Raw genomic sequence first — 6,979 nt, 5'->3', positions numbered from 1 at the left:
GCAGTGAAGCTCCAGGAGGCAACCCTCTGTGGCCAGGGGAATTAATGCTATGGCAACCCCTCCAAGCCCACTGGGGAGCTTCAGCAGGTGATCAGCACCTGGGGGAATCCTGCGGAGCTTTAGCTGAGCAGCCACCCTTGGAGCTCTTGGCTGGGGAGGGTCTCCAGAGAGAAGCCCCAGCGCGGCCCCTCCTTCCAGAGAGATTGTGACTTAACCCCGTCTCAAAGCAGTCCCATGGAAACAAGGGTCTTTGGCATGTTCCCGTGGACTCGTCATTGTTAAACAGAGATTTATCTCTGCCTGCTGACCATCGAAGTGGGAGCCTCCTGAGTTGGAGAAGAGGTGAACACCATCTTAGAACATGTGGCTGCCAGGTGAGCCCTGAGGAACTTGCCGTGAAACATAGGAACCCCTGCAAGTGCAGCACCCACTCCATATTTAACACCAGATAGGGGGGACAGAAAGAGTGCATTTCACCCAATTTCTCTCTCTAACCAATACTGAGCTCCCCATCTCAGAATTGCGAGTCAAGTGCAAGGGATCCGAGGAGGGAGATTGGCAAGGGCACCCTGCAGTAAATAGCTCCCACGGTGCCCATGTGCAGGGTGGTGGGAGGCACAGAGGCGAGGCCTCAGCAGGGGAAGGAGCAGCTGAAGTCCTGGCTCTCCCAGCAGGCGGCCCTGTACTATGAGCAGGTTGTGGTTGTTAGGTGCGAAGTCGTGTCCGACCAATCGCGACCCCATGGACAATGATCCTCCAGGCCTTCCTGTCCTCTACCATTCCCCAGAGTCCATTTAAGTTTGCGCCGACTGCTTCAGAGACTCCATCCAGCCGCCTCATTCTCTGTCGTCCCCTTCTTCTTTTGCCAGGTAGTGGAGTTCAAAACAGAAACACTCCCATGAGAGTAGCAACAAAGAAAAGGGATGATGATGGCTGAACAATAAAGTACTTTTAATCATAAGTGTTCAAAAGGTCATTCATCCCGAAGAACTGGGAGGCTTCACCAGAATGAGGTCTAGAATGTCACTCCTGTCCCTGGGAACAAGGGGGGGGGGAATCATCTCCTCTTAAAGTGCCCACGTCACTTGCTCTATGTAGGAATATCCACCAGACTGCTGAAAACCTGGACAATGCAGTGGTTCTCAACTCTGGGGTCCCGCAGGGGGACAGCGGTGGTAGCGGGCGGTAGAAGGAGGCAGCAGGCTCCGGCTGGCAGCTGTGGACCCGTGGCCCTGGCTGCCTCCATGCTGCCTCAAGGCTGTTGTGCGCCGGCATGTGCGTCCGTGTGCACACCTGTGCACCTGCTCACGCCACCCCGTGTGCGCGCTGCCCCCGCTGCCGCGGTTGAGAACCACTGTATAATGGAACATTTATCCTGCTTAAAAAATCACATTAAGGAAGCCCCCTTAATGGAGGTGCAAGGGGATGCTTGTAACGGCTCACTGGTTGATCTGTCGTTTTTTGGTTTACAGCATATTACAACTCATGCTCATAAAAAATACTACAAAGGGAATGCTGCTATTTATTTAGTCTGGGTGGTCTTAATGCTGCATGGGCCCTGTCGTGCTTTTTGTAGGATAACGGACACTTCCCCTTTAAGGTCTTTGTGAAACTTGCTGTGTCATTGCACCCGCCACTTGGGGAATGTATTTTTAAAGTGTAATACTTTGCTAGTCCCTCAAGACCCTTTTTGGATAGAGTGAAAAAGAACACGGGGTTCTCCACTTTACTCCTACTAGATACTTGGAGGTATGTACTTTGATGGTGTTTGTGGCATGATTCATTGTGTTGCAGAAGAATACAAAACATCCTTATATTCGCCGTCCATAACAAAGGTGACAAGTACCATGCCCATTTTGGGGCAGCCAGCTTCGAGCCAATGGCAAGATGGGAGCCATTTTCGGACCAATAGGAGCACAGGGAGCTGGGCTTTCACTGGAGTCAGGTGGGCTCTGGCAGCCAATGGGAGCATTCCAGGGTGGGCTTGCTTAAAAGGCTTGCGGGGTGGGGGGGGGTGTTTGCCGGCAGCGCGGGGATTTTTGTAAAGCGCTTAGGCGGTGCAAAGAGGCTGAGCTTGCCGCCAGCTGCGTACTTAAGGGCGGGTCGGCTTTTTGAAGCGCTGTCTGCAGCTATTTGTGGAGACTCTGCTTATCAGAAACTAGGGGAAACCAAACAAACAGACTCTCGCATGTTGAGCCTAGTTCTTCTCGTCTGACCCTCTTTTGCAAAAAAAAAAGAAAAAAAAGAAAAAGAGCCCCCTCCCCCCTGCTGTTTGGGTCAGAAAGGCCCCATCTGGAGGCCTTTCTCCAGCTTCCTCGGTTCAAAAAGCACGAACCTTGAAATGCCACCCTGGCGGCTTTTCCGTGCATTTATTTGCCCAAAGCAAAATGCTCGTTGCAGGCTGAAGAGGCTTTTTTCTTTCCCCCTCCAGACGTGATGCAAAGCCTTCCGGCTCCAAGGCAGGCTGCTGAAGCAAGACAATTATCTCGCAAAGCAAAAGCCCCTGGCTCCCCAGCCTGTTGCAGAGAGACATGGAAGTCTTTCCAAAAACGCTCCCTCCCCTCTCATGAGCCTCCAATAGGAGATGAAAACTGCTTGCAGCCTCCGCTCCACCGAGGTAAATTCTACAGCTAGCGATGCGAAGCAAAACTTTGCAAAGAAAAGCCAGAGACTTTTCTGCAAGCTCTCCGTGCATCCCTCTACCTGCAATATCCAGCTTTTTGCAGACTCTGGGCATGCAAAAGCCCCATTCAGAAAACAGATCTTTCCCAGCTCCCGGGTCCAGAAGCCTCAACGCCCTGCAGGCCAGCTCTTTCTGCATTCCTTTTTGCTCTAACTCCGAGGAAGAAATCTAGTTCAACCCACTCAGCAAAAAGAAAGACACTGATAAAGATATTCTCCATTGCCCCAAACGCTCTGCATACGCGCTACCAAACCAGCGAGAATTAAAATAAAATAAAATGCTTTAAAAAATTTTCTCTGCAATTCTAGAGTCCTTAAAAAAATCCAAGCGTGTAGCAAAAAAACAAAAAGGAGAGTCTGATACAAAAGCTTGATTTCATTTCTCCTCCATTCCAAGTCCTCCCAGCCTCCGAGAAACATCCGGATACTTTAGAAAAACTTTGCCTCTGACCAGCTTTTCCCAGTCCCAGGGAGCGGGCGGAGAGGGGAGGCGGGAAGTAAGGGCACCTTGCCTTCAGAACTCCTGGCAAGCCAGCCAATACGGCAGGAGCCCCGGGGCAGGAGGCGGGGCTAGCCTAAGGGCACAGGCTTCTAACTTTGGGCAAGGAATTGAGCCTGCGCACTGCCCTGGGGAGGACGGGTAACACAGAGTCCAAGAGGATAGATTCAAAAGGGTCGCCGTGTTGGTCTGAAGTAGCACGATAAAATCAGAGTCCAGGAGCACCTTTAAGACCAACAAAGATTTATTCAAGGCGTGAGCTTTCGAGTGCAAGCACCCTCAGACTGAATGAACAACAGTGGAGATATAAGGCAAAAGCAAAAAATCGTGGCCAATTAATAAATGGAGCTACCACAGTTCCGCAGGGGCTGCAAAAGGGAGCTCTTCCGCCAGGCATCTGGTTGAGCCCAGGCGACAACATCCGCAGGGGCCCTGCCCCCCCCCCCCAAAAATCCACTCGTCTTTCTGCTCTGGATGTGTTTGCATTGTTATCGTCCGTTACCTCTGTTGTAATTTCCATGTTAATATTATTGCTGTTAAGTTTCATGGACCGTTTTCTATGGTTTATGTAAACCACCGTGAGCCTCAGGGGAGGGCAGTATATAAATACAATCTTAAAACAGCCCCACGGCGCCGCGGCGCCGCGGACTAAATAAAAGAGTAAGGGCCCCGAAGGCGGGCCCTGTCCGGGATGAGGAAGGGTGCCGATAGGCCCCTTCCCCTGGACTGACAAGCGGAGGGACCAATCGGGAGGCGCGAAGTGCCTCCCGCTTGGCCCCTCCGCTGGTCAGTCCACCCCCAAGCTGCCAATCGCGCGGCTGCTGATTGGCTGCTTGCCCGGCCAACAACCAATTGGGAGGCGCAAAGCGCCTCCCAACCCGCCCCACTCCCCACCAGAGCTTTCCTTCTCTCCACTGCGGCCATTACTTTGCTGGCTGCCGAGAGCGAAGGTAGGCTCCCTGGCCCCCGCCCCTTAAAACGCTCCCCAAGCCCCGGGAAAGGCACGGATCGCCTTCCCCGGGGCTTGGAGGGCGTTTTAAAACTGCACTGTCCCCTTAAAATGCTCCCCAAGCCCCGGGGCCTGGAGAGCGTTTTCCTACATGGAAATCCAGCCATATGATGCAACAGCTGATCAGTCCTTTGAGTTCAGTTGCAGGGAATAGCTCAGAGCCTGCGGCACGGCTTCATGCCATGTGCAGGGGCTGTAAGGGCGAGCACTTTAAACTCCTGGCTACCTCTGACTAATGGGGAGCAGGCAGCCTGGGAGAGAGAGAGAGAGAGAGAGAGAGAGAGGGGGAGAATAATGGCTGCTGAGGGGAAAATGTTTTTTAAAGATTGTTTTCCAGGCTTCCCTGACCCAAGGCCCTTCACACACGCTCGCTTCCATGCCCCACAAGCCCCATTCCTTTAGGCAATGTGCCCAGCAATTGCTGGAGCGAGAGGAAGGTGTTCAGCCATCGCAGGTGCACACCAGCCCTGCGAGGTAAGACCGTCATCACTCTCTCGTTCCGGGAAGACTCTAGAGCCACCATACTGCTCGGGGAGGTTGAGTGGGGAGCAGAGAGGCATCGGCAGGTGGGTGCAGGAAGCTCCCATGTAATGTTTGGTGTGGGGTCAGGCGGGTCACATGTGGTCTATGCACTTGTCGCAATGAGGGGAACCTTTGAGGACTGTTCTCAGGGGGCTAAAATGCTCCAGCATGATGCGTGGGGGTGGGGTGGGGCGCTAGCGTTCGATTTGGGGGGTGCATGTGACCCCTTTTGTGCACATTGTTGGAGGATTACAATGCCCCTTTGAAATGTTGGGGGATTGGGGAGGGGTGGGTCGCTTCCAATTGAATTGCAGGTCCGTGGGACCGCTCTACAAGCTCGTCTGGATGAGGGGGCCTTGTGCCACACGCCCCTCCCTGCCAGGAGTCTCCCTGCATCGTTTCGGGGCCCCAGTGAGCAGCCGAGTTCTGTTGGGCTGGATGACCTCCCAGTTCTATGATTCTAACTTTCCAATCCATTTCTTTTGCACATGCTAAATTCTTGCTAGAATAACGAAGTCGTCCTTTGGCTTTACTTGTTGTTTGCAAAAAGATAGGGGGATAAAAATGTTAAGATCACTGAGTAGCGATGTGCGCTTTGCCCATTGGGGAAAGAAGTAATTACAAGAGGTTGGCCAGCCCCATCCGTCCCCAACTATGCACGGACGTTTCCCCACATCCTAAGATCAGAGAGTTAGATTCTAAATTGCTCACATCATACTAGCGTCTCATTGTCCCAAATCTAATACAAATGCGGTGGATAATGCCAAATAGCAAATTTTTGTTTTGTTTTAATGTATTTGCAACCGATGACTGTTTAATCCTGCAAGTATTTATTTATACAATCGGCTGCTCAGTGCTAGGTCATGTTGGCTCTGCCAGAATGTGCAAGCCTGAAATAACACAGTATTGCACTGAAATAACACAACAGGATTGCACTGTAATGTGGGAACAGACGATCCAGCTGCTCACAAACCTCAGAACAATCAACGAAAAGCAGGTTCCCTGCTAAGGACTGCCACACGAGCCAGACTGATGCTCCAACCATCTGTCCGTTGCTGATTCCCAAACCCCAAGAGCCCCTGAGTGGCAGCAGGGTGGGGCGAGGGGACTGGCACACGGGAAATGGCGTAAGGCAGCGGGGCTGCAGCCTTTCCTACCAAGCTGTTTGCCAAGCAGTTGTTGGAGGGAGCAGAAGATTTCTAACATGTGGTGTGGAAGTTGGAGAAACCCCCTGCTTCGCTCAAAGGCATAACTAAACTGGTCGAAGCAGTCCCCCCCCCCCCCTTCTCGTCCTTTCCCCAAAGTGAAAAGGAAGTCTCAGACGGTGCAAGGGTGGAGGCGAGCGAAGGGGAGGGAGAGGAGCCAAGGCCAGGCCTCCTGCGGGGGCTATCTTTAGCTGCCTGCTGCAAAACAGCCCTCAGATGGGCCGGGGTGGGTGGGTGGGTGGGTGGGCAGGGGGCGTTCTGCCCAGCATGACGGCCTTCCCCAAGCATGCTAGGATTTTGCAGAGGAACCAAGATGCCGAGGAACATAGGATGAGGAGGCCTCAGAGATCAAGGGAGACAGAGATGTGGGGCCAAGCAAGGGAGCCCTTCCCTCGGGGCTGGATGGGGGCAAAGCATGACTCAGAGGCTGGGCTCTGCAGACGCAAGTGCCCTCCCACAGGGTGGCAGGGAAAGCCCCCCATTGGGCAGACATGGAAAGGACCCTGCCCAACCCCCTTGCAGTGCTTGCTGGTTGGCTGACTGGCAAGGACGTCAGGAGCAAGTGGCCTGTGTGGAAAAGCCCTTGGCCACACACACAAGGGGGGAGAAGAGAAGAAGAAGAAGAAGAGTGGGTTCTTATATGCCGCTTTTCCCTACCCGAAGGAGGCTCAAAGCGGCTTCCAATCGCCTTCCCTTTCCTCTCCCCACAACAGACACCCTGTGGGGTGGGTGAGGCTGAGAGAGCCCTGATATCACTGCTCGGTCAGAACAGTTTTATCAGTGCCGTGGGGAGCCCAAGGTCACCCAGCTGGATGCATGTGGGGGAGCGCGGAATCGAACCCGGCATGCCAGATTAGAAGTCCACATTCCTAACCACTGCACCAAACTGGCTCTGGAGGGGGGGAGCTCCTCTCAGGTCTTCCCCGGGCAGGCCGCAGGGTCGCCAGGTGGGTGGTCACTGTGGCAGCAGGGAGCTTCTGATCTCAGAAGCTAAGCAGGGTCGGACCTGGTTAATTTTGGGGTGAGAGACCTCTAAGGTCACTATGCAGAGGCTGGCAAGGA

The sequence above is a fragment of the Paroedura picta genome, chromosome 4, assembly GCF_049243985.1.
Source record: "Paroedura picta isolate Pp20150507F chromosome 4, Ppicta_v3.0, whole genome shotgun sequence".
Taxonomy (NCBI): domain Eukaryota; kingdom Metazoa; phylum Chordata; class Lepidosauria; order Squamata; family Gekkonidae; genus Paroedura; species Paroedura picta.
The sequence above is the reverse complement of the archived record's forward strand: the minus strand, read 5'-3'. Positions refer to the sequence as shown.